The sequence below is a fragment of the Pteropus medius genome, unplaced genomic scaffold (assembly GCF_902729225.1).
Source record: "Pteropus medius unplaced genomic scaffold, Ma_sr-lr_union100, whole genome shotgun sequence".
NCBI lineage: Eukaryota > Metazoa > Chordata > Mammalia > Chiroptera > Pteropodidae > Pteropus > Pteropus medius.
This window is the reverse complement of record NW_024349803.1, coordinates 6390926-6410964: the sequence shown is the minus strand read 5'-3', so window position 1 is coordinate 6410964 and position 20039 is coordinate 6390926. Positions and strand designations below refer to the sequence as shown.

The 20039-nt window shown below is 37.7% G+C and overlaps 1 protein-coding gene across 6 annotated transcripts in view; it reads right to left on the bottom strand.

Annotated features, from left to right (window-relative positions):
* The window catches only part of TMEM108 (transmembrane protein 108), a 482840-nt gene that overhangs the window by 391162 nt on the left and 71639 nt on the right, over positions 1-20039 (bottom strand). For 5 of the 6 annotated variants that reach the window (XM_039837153.1, XM_039837152.1, XM_039837148.1 and 2 more), the window contains 2 exons: positions 11843-11984; positions 2659-2753 (listed from right to left, as the gene is read on the bottom strand). The gene's annotated coding sequence lies outside the window, so the exon portion shown is untranslated. The remainder of the gene's footprint in view (positions 1-2658; positions 2754-11842; positions 11985-20039) is intronic. The other variant, XM_039837150.1, reaches the window with a different exon arrangement.

Below are 20039 nucleotides of genomic sequence, written 5' to 3'. Positions count from 1 at the left end.
AGCCATTCTGACAGCCATTTCTGTTTCAAAACGAACACTGCATATGACAGATGCTACATTAAGATAATTATTTTATAGAAAATGTAATGAATTTGCCTGTATACTTTCTCTCCAGAAAGTGATTCTGTATAAAGCAGTTTATTATTTTGGCCTGGCTTAGATCTTTTTCTGGCATGGAAAAAGAAGTGCTCCAGAAACACTGCCAGAAATTTCTAAATATCACTGAGTCTTCAAATATTGTACTATGCTGATCAATTTTCATTGACTCCACTTACATAGTTGACTCAATTTCTTTGCAAATCACTCCTTTCTTTAGATTTCATTTTCTTTACTTGCAAAATGAAAGGGAGGAATCAGAATATTTTTAAGATCTCTTTCCAGTTTTTAAATTAGGCTAAGTCTAAGATTCGTATTTTTATTTCACTTTCCATTTAGTCTCTTGTTTTAAGTCAACTGGTGGCACAGAAATTTAGCAGTAAAATAAATAAATTAGAGAATTGTTCTTTGTACAGAAATGATTTGTTGTTATATAGAATTTACCATTAAATATCAAATTTCCCTAGTTCATTTAAAATAGATTTTGATTACAAATACTTGACCTATACACCATGTGTATTACACAAAGCAACATTTATCTCTAGGACTCGCTACATAATTTGTGGTAACCAGTACAAAATGAAAATGCTGGGCCCACTGTTTAGAAGTTAATAAGAATTTCAAGATGGCAAAAGCAGAACATTAAACCAAGGCTGGGGCTCTTCTGAGGGTGGAGCCCTGTGCAACTGCCAGCCCTCTTCATCTGTGCTATTCTCTCTATATATACCTCAGTTAAGCAACAAAAGTGTCTATTAGTATTAAATATACCTAAATGTTTTCCCCAAATTTTATTTCAAATAGATTTCACAAAAAGTAATAAACATGAACCCAAGGGAAGAGATCATTAGATTTTTGGCCACATTAGATGAAAAGGCCCTAGGCTAGAATCATACATGGGTGCCATGTCTGGCTCAGCCATTGACCCATTTATATGACTTTGGATGATTCACTGGACTTCCTGAGTACTCAGCCTTCTCTTCTGTAAAATAAGAGATACTGTGTGTGGCACTAGGATTCCATCAGTCTTTGCTTGCTTTCTGATTCAGGCTTTGTTTCCATGGCCATGTAATTATTTTTTAACTTATTACTGAAATATAACAAATATACAAAAAATGTTCATATCATATGTGTACAGCTCATTGGATTTTTGTAAACTGAACACATCCATCTAATCAGCTTCCAGATCAAAAAAAGAATATGACCAGAATCTCAAAAGCTCACTTCATGCTCCCTTCTAGTGATAGCCCCTACTCCCACAAGGGTAACCGCTATCCTGACTCTTAATATCATATGTTAGGTTTGCCTGTTCTTGAACTTGAAATAAGTAAAATCATATAGTATACATGTATCTAACTTCTTTATTTCAGAATTATGTTTTGAAATTCACACACACAGGTTTATGCTCACTGACAGAGTATTCTGTTGTATAAATATACCACATTTCAATTACCATTCTATTGATGATAGGCATTTGGGTAGGTTTTATTTTTTTGGCTGGTTGTAATTCTGTAATTTACTAAAAATTTCCACCATTCCTAATTCTCAATTTTAGTAAGATTGGAAATAAGTTTACTTTCTCCGCTTTTATAAACAGTGAGGTTGAAATGCCCTTGTATAGGGATTTCAAAAAGCCTTGGACTCTTTAATACTAGAAATGAACAATGAGTGGAAGAGAATTCTCTTGTTCTTCTTTTAGCTCAGTTTCTACTTGGCATTTCATAATCATAGATGAAGCAGTTGTTGTCATTATTCATTAGCATCTGACCAAACTCTGTCGGATGATGACAGAAATGACTTCTGAGTATATTGAGCTCAGGAAGTCTGTGATAGAACAGACCTCTCCAGAACAGGGGGTGGCTAAGTGACGGGACAAGTCACATCTGCCAGAAGCTGCAGGTGCTTATACACTGGCCAAGATCTAAGACACGGTGGTGGTAGGTGGGAGAGTGTACTCCAGGTATGCAGGTTAAATACATTCTCAAAAGATATGGGAATAGACAAAAAAAATAGCCTATATTTGGCAATTCTAGGCATGTGGCTAGGCAGTTCAGCAGAGAGTAACACAGAGTTCCTCTCCAAAAGGAACTCAATACAGAAGATATGAAAGCAGGCCATCCTTTTACAATCTGAGCAGAGCTGGGAAGCATTGCTGGTCATGGGCATAACTCCAACCCTGAAGGAATTGGCAAGAGCAAGAGAAGACCAGACCCCATGATTGCAACTTCAGGCAGGTTACCCAGGCAAGGGCTCAGGTAGCCTTCTGGGACCTACCTGGTATCTTGTCACTAGAAACAGGACACAAAGTAGTCTCAGCAGTAAAATTGAATAGTGATGCCATTTACTAATCCAATAAACAATTATCGAGCTCCTAGCCATATGCCAAGCACTGTACTAGTTGATGGTGGTGAACAAAACACACATGGTCATTACATCAGTTGGGATGCTTTTGGCTCCAAGTAGCAGAATATCCAACTAAAAGTGGCTTAAATAATAGAGGTTAATTAGTAATCTTATACACAAAGTCTGGAGTTTGGCTGTCCTAAGGTTGCCCTAGTTGCTCACCAATGTCAGGACTCTGGCTGAATTTCTCTTCAGTTTCCCTCATGGTTGCAAAGAGGCTGCAGTAGTCCCATAAATCACACCTTTACACAATGGTGCTGAAAGTAGAAAAGAATAAAACAACTTCTTGCATGTCTATTTTTTTTTTTTTTTTTAATGAGAGAGAAAAATCTTTTCTAAAAACTTCCCAGCTGAATCCTTCTTCTATCTCCTTGCCCAGAGCTGGGTCACATCACCACAACTAAGCCAATTACTAGAAAGGGGAATGGGATGACCACAATTGCCTAGACCAATCATAATGCAAGCCCTGGGTTTGATATACTGTGCCCTGATACCAAGCCATGTCAGGGAGGAAAAAGGGAATTTAGGTAGTACAGACACTACCTAAATTCCTGAAAAAAGGCTCCTTTCAACTGCCATGGGGCCAAGACAGATCCTAGAGTTTGAAAATCTCTTTTACACAACAAAATCGGAGTGAGTACCCTCTCTGGGTAGGTAGATGGGGGGCTTCCAGCTCTGAGCGCCAGAAAGCTTCAGCCATCAAATCACTCACATCTTTAAGCTCTACACAAACAGATTTCTCATAAAGCCCATTTTTAATCCATCTTGCTTTTTCAAATCGTAGCACCCAGAGGGACAGGGGTGCTACGGAAACAACAGTTGCTTTCTGGGCTTTAAAAGTTCAGCGTGTCCTAACTTTAGGTCCTACCACCTCTCCTTGAATCTAATTACCCGTTGGCTTATACGACCTCCTGGAATAGTGATTTCTGTATGCTTCCTATTTGCCAAGTAAGGCAACGTTATTTTCAACATGTCTTAATACTATCTCCTTTAAGCTTCTAAAGGTTTCCTCATCTGTTTATTAGTGTTTCATTTATTAGAGGCTAGCCTGTAAACCTATCACAGATTGTTCTTTAGAGATATTGTTGAAGCCGTAATGGCCAGAATAATAGTTGGCATTTATTGAGCCATTACTACATGCCAGGCACTATTCTAAGTCCCTATAAAATACATTTATATGTATTAACTAATTTAATCTTCAAGAATCCCTGTGAGGGAGGAATCTCTATGTGCTTTTTTGCAGAAGAAGTACAGAGATATTAATTAAGTTTCCCAGGATCACATAGCTTATAAGTGGAGGAATAGATTCAAACTCCAACCATCGAAAGCTAGAGTTCACATATTCAACCACATATACCACTTCTCAAAAGGGACAAGATATTCTCTTCCTTGTGGGCTCCTGAGACTTTTTCACCTTATGGCTTGTAAGCACTTCAGAAGACTTGCCGGGGTGAAACAAAATCATATATTTAACAGGAAAAGCCAAGCCAAGCCAAATATTACACACTGATTTTTCCACTTTGTCATCTGGTCTTTCCTCTCAGAGTGCAGGGGTGCCTGTCACATTACTCAGTAAAAAAACATACGCTCAAATTCTCACAGGCAGATTGTCTCTACTTTATAAAGAGATTGTCTGAGCAAAGTGCCAATTTAAGAACAGCTGTAGGAACCACAGTTCCCTTCTGAGGTAGTTTACAGAATAGCTTCCCTACAAGTCCAGGGCAGACACAGCTGTCTCTCCCATATCTTTTTAACATTCAATCACACACTCACTGAAAAGTACTGACTTTTGATTGTCTTAGATGCATGTCTAGTTGCCCCAACAAAATTACAAGTTCTTTAAGAATTGGGATTACATCTTATTCATGAGTGCCTTCCCCTGGAAGAATCTTCCCTTAGTGAGATTCTGCTTTGTGTGTGAGGCTGGTGGTTACTGATTGCCCCTATGTGTCAAACACCGTGCTAAGAACTTTATACACATTGCTCATTCAATATTTAGAACAATCCATCGAGGCGTATGCTATTTTCCCTTCACCTTGAAATGAAGAACTGGAGGCCTCAGAGAGATGTGCCAAGGCCATCAATTTATCAAGTAGCAGAGACAAGACTCAAACTTAGGCCTGCCAGACTCAAGCCTACATGTTTAGAGCTATGCCCTTTCCATCAAGTCAAGCTTGTTCCTGCTTCCAAGCATTCATCTGTGCTGCAATTAAAGGAAGGAAAAAGTCCTTCCTTTTTTTTCTTTTCTATCCATAACCAAGGCTCACCTCAAACCCCACTTCCTACAAGAACCCTTGAAATACTTGAGGCCATTGAAGCCCACATCTCATAGCACTAAATTACAGACCATCTTATACTGCTCTCAAATAGTTTCGTAAATGCTAACCATTCTTCTTATCAAAATTTCAAAGCTCTTCCAGGGAAGAAATTATTGTTTAAATTATTTTTTTTTAATGTGGCCACAGCTCTCTGGATTTTAATGCATTGAGAGATATGGTAAAGCATCTGTGTTGGTTTTTCAGTCTGAAGACTGAGCTTGTTTCTTGCTATTATCATTATCAAATTCTCCATGTTGTTTTCTGGCTTAAAAATAACTCACCAACTGGAAGGCAAGACAGATCAGGCAGAATTTATCTTCTCATCTGTCATGACGCAAAGAGCAAGAGCAAAAGTTTAACTAGTCCTTTGAAAATTTTCTGCTTGGAAATGAGACTATATATATGTATGTATGCATATACATGCAAACACACATGCACACACATGTGTACAAAATTATCCAAATTTTGTGTAAAATATTTTTATATTTTATTCATTTGGGAATAAAAATACAAAAAGTGAACAGTGATTATATCTGGGTGGTAGAAATATGACTAGTTTTTATTTTCCTCTTTATTCCTTCTTGTATGCCCCAATTTTCTACAGTAAAAATGTGTTATTTTTATAATTAGACATCAACAAGATTACCTAGGTCCATTAGTAAAAGGTAAAGTCAACCATCTAAAAAAAGAAACACAGGTTGTAACTAATTAGTGTTTTTTAATATGTGAGGAAGTGCAGAATAGCACTGATAAAGTGATAAAGTGATAAAGTGATCCAAAGCACAAATGATGATACCAGCATGCAGTTTTTTCTCTCTCCTTTGCTCTACTCTGCATCCTAGATGTTGGTAACATTCCTGGGAACCCCCTTCCCTATGGTCCCAGTACAGCCACCAGCAGTTCTTGGGGCTAAAGATTTGTAGGTTTAAATTTAGAGGGGAAGAACTAGTGCTGTTTCTCTAAATTTCAGCAGAAATCTTGTCCCATCTCATTGATTCCGAATGGATCTTCTGTCTAAAACTAAACCAATCAATTGGGCCAGGAAAATATGTTGAGTGGATTGTTTTATATTTGAGTCTCTTGCTCTACCCAGTCATAAAGTAGGACCAACTCCTCTGGAAACACCTGGGCCAAAAGCCCTTAGAACTAAAAGTGGGTTATCAAGGTTGCAGAATATAAAGTCATATACATGCAAAAAAAAAAAAAAAAATCGATTATATTTCTGTGTACTAACAGTGTACAAATAGAAACTAAAATTTTAAAAATAGTATCATTTACAATAACTCAATAAATAGAAATATAAGAAGACATATACTGGATCTGTATGCTGGAAACTGAAAAATGCTGATAAAAGAACTTAAAAGAGATCTAAATAAATGAAGAGAGATAATAGAGATAGTAAAGATGTCAATTTCTCCAAAATGATCTCTAAGATTTGACCAATACCAATCAAAATTCCAGCAGGATTTTTTGTAGATATATACAAATGATAAATTTTATATGGAAAGGCAAAGGAAGAAGAGTAACTTGAATTGGACACTTTTAAATACACTAATTAAAGACTTACTAGAAGGCCGGAGTAATCAACACAGTGTGATATTGACAAAGGGATAGGCACATAGATCAATGGAACACAAAAGAGTTCAGAAATAGATTCACACAAATAGACCCACATCCAACAAAGGACACGGATCCAGAACCTATAAAGAACTCTCAAAACTCAGTAATAAGAAAATAAATAACCCAATTTTTTAAATGGACAAAAGACTTAGATACTTCACTAAAGAGTATATAAAGTTGGCAAAAAGGCACATGAGAAGATGATTAACATCATTAGCCATTTGGGAAATGCAAATTCAAACTACTACTCAACTACAGAATGGCTAATATAATCTCATTAATCTCTCTCGAGGACAGAGTAACTGGAACTCTCACATGTTGCTGGTAGGAGTATAAAATCGTATGGACACTCTAGAAAACAGTTTAGCAGTTTCTTATAAAGTTAAACATACATTTACCATATGACCCAGCAATCCTTTTCCTGAATATTTTCTCTAAAGAAATGAAATCTTATGTTCACACAAAACCTCTACATAAGTGTTTATATTCATAATCATCTAAAAGTGGAAACAACTTCCCTCAATAATACACTAGTTTCTTATTGCTGTTGTAACAAATTAGCATAAACTTAGTTGCTTGAAAAAACGCACACTTTTTATCTTACAGTTATGGAGATCGGAAGTCTGAAATGCATCTCACTGGGCTAAAATCAAAGTTTTGAAAGGGCTGCATTCCTTTCTGGAATCTATAGAAAAGAATCAATTTTCTTGCTTTTTCCAGCCCCTGGAGGCTGCCTGCATTCTTTGGTTCCTGGCCCCTTCCATTTTTGAAGCCATCGGTGGCTAGCTGAGTCTTTCTCACAATAGTATCTCTTTAGTTTTGACTCTTCTGACTCCCTCTTCCCCACTTAAGGGCGCTTGTGATTACATTGGTCCCACCTGGCTAACCCATGACAATTGCATTAATGAGGTCAAACGATTAGCAACCTTATTCTATCTGCATTCTTAATTTCTACTTGCCAGGTAACATAACATATCACAGGTTTCAGGGATTAGGATGTAGACTCCTTTGGAAGGGCCATCAATCTACTACAAATAGACAATGAATGAACCAACTGTGATATGTCCATACAGTGGAATCCTACTCATCAATGGAAAGGAATGAACTTTGATATAAACAACAAATTTGATGACTCTTAAAGACAGTGTACTGAGTAAACAAAGCCAATCTCAAAAAGTTATGTACTATATGAGTCTGTTTACAGAAAATTACGAAAAAAATCAGTGGTTATCAAAGGATAGAGACAGAGGCAGGGTATGACAACAAGGTGACAGCACAAGGTAGCTGTCATGTTATGGTGAAAAACCTATACATATATTAAACTTTGGAGAACTGTACATCAAATGGAAAAATATTTTTATTGTATGATAATTTTAAAAATAAAAAAATTAATTATAAACTGTACCACTTCATACACACACACAAAGATGCTCATAACAGTACTTAATGGTACTAAGGGGAAAATGCCAAAAATTTTACACCAAACTCTAGCATTTCGGTGGTGAGTTCACAACAGCTTCTGCAGTTCTCATCAAAGCTTCCCTGAAACACTAAATCTGTTTGAGCCTCCATTTTCTCACCTCAAAATAAGGGTCATATTAACTTTATTGGGCTATTAATAAGATTAAATGAAAATGTATATGTAAATATTTTGACATAAAAGGATAATTGATTGTGTTAATTGCTTTGTTTTTGCCTATCTGTTGGAGTGTCTGAACTCTCAGGTCTTCTTTCTCCTAGACTAAGAACTTGTAGATTTTAGAATAACCAGTGCTATGAGCAGAAAGATAGACATTCAAAAGAGAAATAGGTAGGAACCTATAGAGTCACAAAGGATGCTCCTAAGATGTGACACCTCCCAACAAATACGTTTACATAAGGTCTGTCTGTGAGACTTATTTTATTCCCATTTTCTAACGTAATGCAATCAAAGAGTTACACCATTAACATCCTTACAGATGTCTTCCATGCCTTCCTCTAGTCATCTCCAGCAGCTTCCTGTCCCTACATGTCCTTTGTGGACCTCACAAATATCTAATGAGGTGGACAAGAATGGAATACTCACCCATGAACTTATTCTTTGATTCAAACAGCATTTGTTGAGTATCCCCAATTGCCAAGCACTGAGCTCTACCCAGAGATGCAAATGTAGATTGGCCTCTGTCCCTTCCCTTGAGGTACAGGGTCTGATTGTTGAAGGTCACAAAACATGAGATCAATGGTGAAGACAGAGGGTGATAAATTCTACCACTTTGGATGTTAAAATGCAAAACTTGCTTGGAGAGTTTTAGAAAGCTCTCCCAATCAGATATTCAAAAGAATTGAATAAGAAAGAGTGTTTGGCAAGGGAGACTAAAGAAGAGTAAAATAAAAATACATCTGAGAAGAATAGGTAGGAACTAAAAATATTAAATAAAAAAGAATGTCTCCTTTTTCTAGACTCATCTAAATGTAATTTGTACTTGTCTTGCTCTCATGTATGGTATTTGTCTTGTGAGTATTGTCATCTAGTGGGCAAGTGGATATTTGTAAAATGATTTGGGTTTCTCATGGGGAAGAATGGGGTTATACATAAGCCTAATGAGATTAATTATCAAGTGGCTACAACTGATGAGTTATATTACTCATTTCACTGAAGTCCAATATTAGCATAGAATTAGAAATGACCTCATAAAAATTCGAATTTGGCAGACTTTGCCCATATACTCCTAAGGAGAATGATCATACATAACCAGATATATATTTGAAGGTTTTCCTGCAACCTGTTATTCTCAGCTCACTGAGTTTTGATGACTCTGTTAAACAAATAGGCCTTCAAACAACAGACTCCCATAAACATGCGTAATCACAGGAAAAGAGAATAACATGTCTTTCCCTCTATCTGCAAAATTTGAGATTGCTGAATTCTGACCATGGCCTATTTTGAAATATTAAAAGATATGATAAAAAAAAAAAAAATCTTTGGACAATGTTTGAATGTTAGTTTTACTCATAAGGAGGGATAGATTCCAGGATCCCCCATGGATACCAAAATCTGCAGATGCTCAAGCCCCTTATAAAATGGCATTGAATGATGCACACAGTCAGTCCTCTGCACCCGTGAATTCCCAACACTGTTGAATCCATGGATGTGGAACCTGAGGATATGGAGGGCAGACTGTATTATCCATTTATGCCCCATATCTTCATCTACCATATTACCATCAATATTAGAAAGAGGAATGGTATTTGTGGACGGGACCTGGAAAATTATAAACATTTTGAAACTTGTTTTCTAAAAAAAAAAAAAATATCAGTAGAAGTGCTTGCTCTCTCCAGTTATTACTAATTTGTGGTTGGGTCTTCGTATACTCAAGTAAAACTCAGTGGAGTTCAAAGATTATGAAAAACCTCAGTGCCAGTTGTTTGGTTCATTTATACTTAAGATGTTTATTCCTGCAAACTACCCTGGCCCATATCCTTCGTGTCACCTGGAGGGCCCTCTCATCTCAGTCTTGGTCTAGCTGAATCCAACATTCCCCAAGAGGCTACTCTCTAGTTGCTTTGCCACAACGACCTTCTGAACAACTTCTCTCTTCCCGTGGACCATGACAACACTCATGCACCCATAGCACATAATTTAGCATCTTACTGTGCACAGATACATCTGTTAACATGTTAGATGTGGTCCAACGAGGCACTGTGCTTGTTGGGAGGAGGAAGTATCAGAGAGGGCGTGGGGATGTATTCCAGAAAGTCATATGGCATGGGGGTGGGGAAGTTTCAGAGCAAAAATGTGATTATCTACTTAACAAAACTAACATAACCCTTTCCAGTCATATGTTTTAAAAGGTTATTTTGTATTGACTAAGACAAAGCAATGCTGTGTGTTGCTATGGCAGCCTTTTCTGAGGTCCTTGGATACCAGGGCTGCAGATGGTCCTTGCTTTTAGTTTTGGAGTAAGAATCCATTTATTCCCCATTGAAACATGTAATTTTCAGCTTCTAGGCCTTTAAATCTATGAAATGCACAAATGCATCAAATCGATTTAGAAATATTTAAGATGTTATTTAAGAATATCTACTAACCACCATTGCTAAGTAGCTAATAATAATTCATTCCAAATATTTATTGAATGCTTCCATGGCAAAGCCTTATGATAGAATCAGAATGTTTAATTCACAGTTCTTGCCCTTTGGCATTTTGCAACCCCAAAAAGGAGAATGAGACCAACAACATGAGCAATAAATGTTGCTGGTGGGTAAGGAAGAAAACTATAAGATATCAGAGGAAGGCCTGGCAAATTCTGGCTGGGAGAATAAAAAATGATTTCACAAGGAAGTAAGTGTAAATATGTAGAATAGAGAAAGACAAAGAGAGAAGTCCATTTGGAAAGATTCAAGAACAAGTTTGGCTCCACCACACAAAGAAGAAGGAATGGGTTTAAGTCAGAAGGGACATGGATGGTCCTATAAGCAAGTAAAGAATGATGAATACTAAGCCATGGTCAATGGATTTAGACTTTAGTGACCAGTTTAATGGAAGGTCCAATTTCAATAGCAAAGTGGAAACAAAAACCAACTGTAAAACAATCCCAGAATGAAGAAGGCAATGTTTTATAATGGGAGAGAGTCAATTCTAGTTGTAGGCAGAAGGAAAGGATTTGGAGTAAAAGAAAGAAATGATAGTCATCAAATTTAGAGTAATCAAACCAGGCTAGAATCACAATGCGCAGAAAGAGGAAAGCCCTGGAAAAAACAAGTCACCTTCTTCTTTCTGTTACTCTCTCTTTTTGGACCTGGTTAATTTTCTTTGTGGCTCTTCTTGCAATTTATAATTATCCTATCTTGTATATTCATATATATTTGCTTCCAAATATTTACTGAGTGCTTGCATGTTTATTATTAGCCTCCTCCAAATGCACCCTGAGAGCAGGATTCTAGATTATATTAGCCTGGTATATAAAAGGGTCTTAGTAAATCATTTGTAAATAAAATAAAATATGAGGAAAGAAAGAACAAGTGAAGATTCAGAAAGATAAAATGTAAAAAACATGAGAGTGCATGTTGGACTCCTTCGCCCACTAAGAGGAGTAGCAAGGTCACTACTGAGAGTGAAAGAGGTCAGAGTGTGCTTGGTGGTAAGAAAGTTGAAAGTGGATGGTCAGGAGTGAGGAAGAGGATGAAAAGTTGGACCGTGTGACTGGGGACTGAACCAAATAGCAAGGCTTGGTGACTTCCTTCAAAAATTTTTGGCCATCTCAGCAAGGGAGAAACAAAAGCCAATGGGAGTTGCTAATGGCTGGAGTCGGCAAAGCAAGTACAGCAGGACAAAGTGGTATTAAACTTGATAACCAGTCAACACTCCCATCCCTGAGATTATGACACAGTCAATTCATTTAAAAAGGGCAGTAGTCAGCTGTACCTACCTTGCATTCCCATCTTCCTTGAAGGTATAAGCCACAGCTTGATAGAAGAGCTATCCTTGGGGATCAAAATCTGAGTCACTTCAAGCCTTTAGAATTTCTGGGGTTGGTGAGAGTTCTTAAAGAGTGACCGGCAAAAAGGCACCTGATGGGAGGACCAAAGAAGGCATTTGTTAACTGATGCCACAATAAAATCTGAAGTATATCACCAGCTCCCAATTTCTTCAGCTTCTCTACTGCAGTGGTTCTCAACCCTTTGCATTCAGCAGAATCACCTAAGGGTGCTTGTTAAAACAGACTGCAGAGCCCACACCCAGAGTTTCTAATTCAATAGGTCTGGAGTGGGGCCCCAAAATTTGCATTTCTAACAATGATGATGCTGATATTGCTTATCTGGGGACCACTCTGAGGACCACACTTCTAAGGCAAAGGGCTGCCTCTTCACTCTTCCATATATCCCTTCTCTCCTACCTTTTTGTAACTGACAGAAACGTTTATTTAGTGACTACTACATTCCAGACAATATTCTAGTTCTTTTTTCAAATAATTTTAAAATTTCCAATTACAGTTGGCATACAATATTATATTAGCTTCAGATGTACAATATTGTGATTAGATATTTGTATAACTTATGAAGCGATCACCCTGATAAATCTAGTACCCATCTGACACCATACATAATTATTACAATATTGTTGACTATATTTACCTCACATTCCCATGACTATTTTCTATCTACCAGTTTGCGGTTCTTAATCCTTTTCCCTTTTCACCACCCTCCAACTACCATTTTATCTGGCAACCATCAAAATGTTCTTTGTATCTATGAGTTTGTTTCTCTTTTATTTATTTTGTTCTTTAGATTCCATGTGTAAGTGAAATCATATGGCATTTGTCTTCATCTGACTTACTCTACTCAACACAATACACCCTAGTTTCACCCATGTTATTGCAGATGACATGATTTAATTCTTTTTATGGTTGAGTAGTATTCCATTGTATATAGGTACAATCTCTTCTTTATTCATTCAACCACCGACGGACACCCAGGTTGCCTCCATATCTTGGCTGTTGTAAATAATGCTGCAATGAACATATGTATTCCCTTTAAAGTAATATTTTGGATAAATACCCAGAAGTGGTTTTGCTGGGTCCTTCTTTGTCTCTTGTTATGGCCTTTGTTTTAAAGTCTATTTTGTCTGGTATTAGTATTGCTATCCCAGCTCTGCTTTTTTTCTTTTTTGTTTCCATTTTTATGAAAAATCTTTTTCCATCCCTTTACTTTCAGTCTGTGCATGTCTTTCCATCAGAATGAGGTTTTTTTGTAGGCAGCATATGAAAGGAACTTGTTTTCTTATGCATTCAGCCATCCTATCTTTTTTAAATTTTATTTTATTATTAATTTCGAGTATACAGTACATTGGTTAGACATTTGTACAGCCACCCTATCTTTTGACTAGAGCATTTAATCCATTTACATTTAAAATCATTGTTAAATATTCTAGTTCTTAGAACAGAGCCTGACCCAGACTAGATACTCAGTAAATGTTTGGTGAATAAATGAATGACTAGTGAACAAAACCTAGATACAATTTCTGCCTTCATGGAGCTTAGAGACTGATGGGGGAGTCTACATAATTTCATAAATAAAAATATAATTAAAAACTGTAATACATACTAGGAAAACAAATTCTAGTGTACTTTTAGAGTAATATTAACTGGAGGATTGGGAAAGCCCAGGAGTGGAAGGAGGTGTGCTGTAAAATAGAGATCTGAAGTCACTATTGATTTAAAATGATATCATCGGGGTGAAGATGCTTGTGGGAGTTATGAGCACAGAGCTCCGTAGTCTACCACATTGGTCCTTCCACTAAATTCCACGGCACCCACCACAGTACTACCAAGGAAACAGTAAGTGTTCTACAATCTTTAATTGAGTGATGATACACCAGCTGGCAACTGGTGAGTGGTTCTGGGACAGTCAGTGAAGTAATTTGGGCTTTAAGCTTCTCATCTGTAAAACAAGGGTGCAGGGGGCATGGTTTCTATCATTGTTCCAGGACTGGGGTTCATGTCCTTAGCTATGTATTGAAACCTGCTGGGATGCTTTAAAATAAGGCCTGGGTTCCATTCTCAGAGAATCCAATTTAACGGGCCCGGGATGCAGCCTGGGAATCGGTATTTTTAATAGCTCTCTCAAATGATTCTAATATATAACCTGAGTTGAGACTCAGCAGGCTAGAAGGATTCTAGGTAATTCATATAATTGGTTACAGTAGCCAAATTCTCTAACGTTACGAGTTAAAAATCCCAACATCCTAAGTCTTCATTCTTGGTTTCTAAATTAAAATATATCCAAATTTTAGCTAAGATGGGTTCCATTTTAAACAATCCTCTCGGAATGAATCTATGTTTCAGTATAATTACAGTTTCTCTTTCTTGGGTTTTTAGAAAAATTCTTAGAATTTTATTCAACTTGAACTCTAACTGAAATGTAACATAAACCTGATCTTAGCAAAGCTCATTTCTTTCCGGATTCAGCAGGGCTTGCTGATGGCACCTGTTATCATTTTACTCAAGTGGTCTCAAGAGCGACTTCAAGCCAATCCCCGGGAAAAGATCTGAAGAACTCTTTATTATGAAAATCCTGTCTGCATTGCTTTTTATGCTTAATGAAATCTAGAGACCCCTGTTCTAAAATATTTGTTGTTTTGTCTCAAACATAAGTGCATTCAATAAGTTTTTTCCACCTTGGTTAGCTCAGCTAGAAACATGTGATTTGAGATTGGTATATTTGTTGCCAATTATATTAATCCATAAGAGAAACACCTAGTTCATAATTATAATCAGCAACACTTTACCTGGGTCACAGTGAACCTGACCCACTTCTCTGTCAGCTCCTTCCCTGTTTTATGATACTTTATCTCTGAGATCTAACTCCAAGCCAGGCGTGTGCTGCTAAATATTTAACAACCTATTCTTGGGTGTGGGGGCGAGGAGCCCTAAGTTGTAGTGTTTGCCATTTTCTGTGGTGTAAATGCTCCCATCCTGGTTTATTTTAGCCTACCAGCACATCACCCCTGAACATAGAATTTGTAAGAGACATGTGTTATTCACTCTCATGAATGGGTACCAGATAGCTCCAGCCTACCACTGCTTCTCCTCCCCAGGAAGAATATAATCTGGCAGTGTGTTATTTGGTATAAAGTAGGATATCTTTCCATGTCTTCTAAACTCACCTTTCCACCCTCAATCTCCATCAAAATGTACAAGCTGTTCCCTCAAGGTCCTTGCATTCATTTCAAGTAAGAAGGCTGTGACAGGCACTAAACGTAAACTTAGAAGATCCATGGGCTAGATTTCTACTTTTGCCACTAACTGCTGGAGAGCTCAAAAGGGTGGGAAGTCCAAAGAGAGATGCTGACCCCAGAGCTCCAGTGACCAGGTTCTTGTCTTATGCCTCAAGAAAGAATTCAAGAGCACGACAAACAGCAAGTAGGAAAGCACAAGTTTTATTAAAGCAAAAGTACACACTTAAGAGAAAAGGGTGGGCAGCTCAGAGAAAGTGAGTCTGCCCCAAGCTGTCCGAATTATGGGCATTTGTTTTCTTGAGACTGGGGATGTCTCAAGGCTATCCATCTTGCCTTCCGGTCTTGGCTTGTTTCTCATGCTACCTGGAGGGGAGGAGGCAGCCCAAAGCCATCCATCTTGTCTCTGCATTGGCTTGTTTCTCATGCTGGAGTGTCATGCTTGAAACCCAAACAGGGAGAAGGCTGAGTAAGGGATGAGGGAGAAATTCCAGAGCCAAAGGGAGAGGGCTGAGTAAAAAACCAAGAAAAAATTCCAGCACTGTATCTTGGAGGTGGGGGTACTTCCCTAGTGTAACTATCCTGCTTCATCATGATGCAAAGATGCTTTTATTTTTCCTTCTGTGTATGCAATGTGCACCCTTAATTATAATGGTGGCAGGGCAAGGTGCCAGTGGTCTTTTCACAAAATCTTTCAGACCTTTGTATACTGTATCTCTTCTTTATGGTGACTTTGTACATGCTGTTCCCACTTCCTGGAATGCTCTCCTCTATCTTTTCCACTAGTTATCTCCTATTTTCCCTTCAGATTATAAAATAATTATCACTGCAGCAAGGAAGGCTTCTCTGACCTCCAACCTAGATTAGATCTCCCTAATACAGTCTCCCATAGTCCTATCTACAGATCTCTGCTTGGGACATCTGTCACAGTTAAAGTTTATGTTTGCTTGTGTGACTTTTAAAACGTAATATCTAATTCCCCAGGAGACTCAAGTAAACCCACATGAGAAGAGACTATGTCTATCTTTGCTCCATCATTGCAACTGCAGGCCCTGGAGGAGCATCTAGTATAGGTGCTTAGTCAATGATTTTAGGACTTCCGCATTGGGATCTCTTTTGATTGGCATTTGATTCCCTATGAGGTGGGCAGAACACATCGCTTTCTACATTATTCCCATTTGACTGATGATGAATTCAAGCTTAAAAACATGTGTGTCTTGCAACAGCCTATATAAGAAGCAGAGGAATGGAAATTCAACACTTTAACCTGGGTCGCAGTGCCCTCTGGCTCTAAGGACCTAATGAATCCTTCCCAGTGAAGTGTCAGACACACTGCAAACTCATGTAAAATATTTCAGGAGGTGGGGCAGAAAAATTGAAAGAGAGAGATGATCTTTTACAAGCTGTCCTCAAATATCTGGCTTGGGAAATGTCAGATCAGATAGTCCCCAAGACCTTGAAAAGGGCAGAGACTATGAACTCTGCAATTATATAACCGATGCAAAACTCCCAGATGTCTTTGTCGTTGTCCTTTTTGCTTAGCGATAAGCAGACATCAAAGCAGACTGACAATATTGCTGCTAGTTTAAAGCTAGAGGTTTAAGAAGTAGGTGCCTATTTGACCACATAATAAAACATTAATTGAACTTCGCAGTTGAAAAAAGAAAGAATACATTATTTGCATAATGGCAAATGTGTCAGGTCTTCAATATCTTTGATAACAAGCAAAGCTCCATGGTCACTGTGGCTGGAACATTTTTGAAGCAGTACTTTTCTCCAAGCTTCCTTTGAAAGTATCAATTTTGGGCTTAATCCTAAGGGCTCCTCTGTACTTATGGTATGTGATTTGATGGGAGCAGTACAGTATGCCCTAGTTTTGGCTTGAACAGTGTCTCAAAAACCCTAGTCTCTGCAATTTATATTCACCTACAAAGCAAATGACATATACTTATGCTTAATTGCCTCCTTGTGTTGCCCAGAATTTAGTGCCTGAGTTGATTAGAAGTAGATGGCTCTGAGCTCATTCCACCTCAAGAAATTTTCTTACTCTGTCCCTAGTACCTCCATGCTGACTCTGCATCCCTATGGGTTCATGAGGGGAGGGGCAAGTGAGAGAGAACAGCATCATTTTGGATGAGTGAAGATAGGTACAGTGGAAAGTTTGGGTGCTTAAAACAGTTGTCCAAACCCTAGGTCTGCTGGGTAAGGATATAAAGCCCCCCCAAAAGATAATATGAGTCATAGCCGTTGTTTGGACATGAACATCCCTTGTCAATTAATGGATGAAGTATATTTCTAAGGGACACTGGGAGATGGTGGGGGCATGGACATAGCTAGCACACTTCTATGAGCACATAAGCTTATAAGGTAGAGAGGCAGCCATGACACTCTCTGAGGCACCATGGTCTCAAGGATAATTTTCCTTAAAATGTTCAAATGACTCCAAGATGCCTGAGAATCAAACTGCAGGTACAAGTTATTCAAAATAATCCATACCAAAGGAGGCCAAAACCACTAGGGAACTGAAAAACACCTGAACACAGGGTTCTGTAAAGTCTAGAATTTAAATGAAACTGTTTTTTTATTATTAAGGTTGCATTGCTGAAGTATTTTCCTCAGCCATCCTCTCTTTTTACTGTGGGAACTGATCTCCTCCCAGAAATCAACATGGTTACAGTAGGGCAGAAGGAAAAGAACCTCCCCAACATGCATTGGTGAGATCCTTCTTGGAGATGTGCAAGTGGAATAAGAGGTTCAAGTTGGCCTTGCTCTTCTGTCTTTAATTGAGGAGATGCAAACCTGGTAGTTTTGGGCAGTGGTTATTCTGCCATGTGGACTGGAAAATAGAGACAGGTAGTTTGGACCAAGAAGAAAGAATTAAGCAGATGCACAGAGAAAAATGGGAACGAGACAGGGTGGGAAAATTTCCTAGTTCCCAACAGCCTTCCATTTCGGGGTTTCTGAGACCCAACTAGCTCTTGCCCTTGGGTTGTCTGAGACACCCTGAACCCTTATATTCATTCCAGCTTTTATCTAGGGTAATCCCAGTGGGATTCTGCTATATGATTCTCCTGGTTATAAGAGAAGCCAAATCATGTTATTTATATGTGCAATACTAGTTAAGTAACAAGAACAATACAAGGAAATAAATGAAGACCACCCAAATGAGAACAAAGAGAGGTGATTTATTCAGAGTTTGGCATAGCAAGGGAGTAAGCCACCATCACTTGCATTTGGCAGAAACTCAAACACAAGCAGGGTAATAGGAAAGCTTCATAGAGAAAAAAGAGAAGACTTCATGTGTACCGTTTTGAGGTTGATAGCATGGGGATGCTAGAGATGAGCTAACTAGGAGCAGTGCCTCCTATCCGATTTGTTTGGGGAGTATATTTGACTTTCTCTGGTTGGTCCCAAGTTTGTGGGGGTTTAAAAAATAGAAAAGCTGGCAGTTATTGACTGAGTCTCCATCCTTCCAGGTCAGTTACTGCAGAGGTTGTGGGTCAGAGTTCTTCTGTTATACCTGCTCTGGCCATTATCTGTTTGTATATTCAGTCTCAGAACAAATATTCATTGAATACCTCTTAAGTGATAAAACTCACTCCTGACTGCATGTTAAAATTACCTGAAAAGCTTTAAAAGTAGTACACTAGACCAACAAAACCAGAACCTCTGAGGCTGGAGCCCAAATATCAGTATTTTCAACAGTTCCCCAGGTAATTTCGAGGCACAGCCCTGATCAACAAGCACACAAATGACAGTTTGACACAATCTTTGGTAGGGCTGCTAACTTCTCCACTGATCCTCTTTTCTAGAAGATACATCATTGACAAGGGCCTATAAAAAATTAGCCGAGCGGTAAAACTCAGAAGCCATGAAATAAGAAAAGTGGCTTTACCAGGCCTGGAGTAGCCACTTAATAGTTTTTTAAAATAAAAGAGTGCCCTAGAATGAATGCAGTTTCTAATATTTGTGTGCATTTACAAGGCTATTACAAAGGCGGCAAAGGCTCCAATGGGAGTTAAAGGGATTTGGAGGACCTTAATAAGAGCTATCATTTATTCAGCACATTCCATGTACTAGACATTATGCTAAGTGCTTGGTGTATTATCCCATTTAGCACTCACCCTTATACCTCACCAGTTTAAACAGAAATGTAGATTCACCCCAGAGGCAGTATTTGCTCCCAAATGATCATCTAATTATTTAATTAACAAGCATTTATTAAGCAACTGCTATGTGCCATTAGTAGTCTAGATTCTAGGAATGTAATAGTGAGAATAATAACAATGGTTTTTGACCTCATGGAACTTAAAAAATAGTGTGAGATATTAACTTTAATAAAATATCACATGATATATCACATTTTGGTTTTGAAGAAAGAGTATAGAGAACTAATGATTGACAAACTTTTCCAGTAAAGAATCAAAGAGTAAATATTATACTTTACTTTCCCTATACTGCACTTTACATCCCCATGACTGTTTTTTATAACCCACAATTTGTACTTCTTAATCCCTTTACCTTTTCCATACATATAGTCAGTAATATTGTAATAATTATGTATTGTGTCAGATTGATACTAGACTTATCGAGGTGATCGCTTCATAAGTTATATAAATGTCTAATCACTATGTTGTATACCTGAAACTCATTGAGAATTATATGTCAACTGTAGTTGAAAACTAAATATATATATATATATATGTGTATATATGTATATATATGTGTATATATATGTGTATATATGTATATATATACATATATGTATGTATATGTATATATGTGTATATATACACATATATACATATGTGTATGTGTATATATACATATGTATATATGTGTATATATGTGTATATATACACATATATATACATACACACACACACACACAC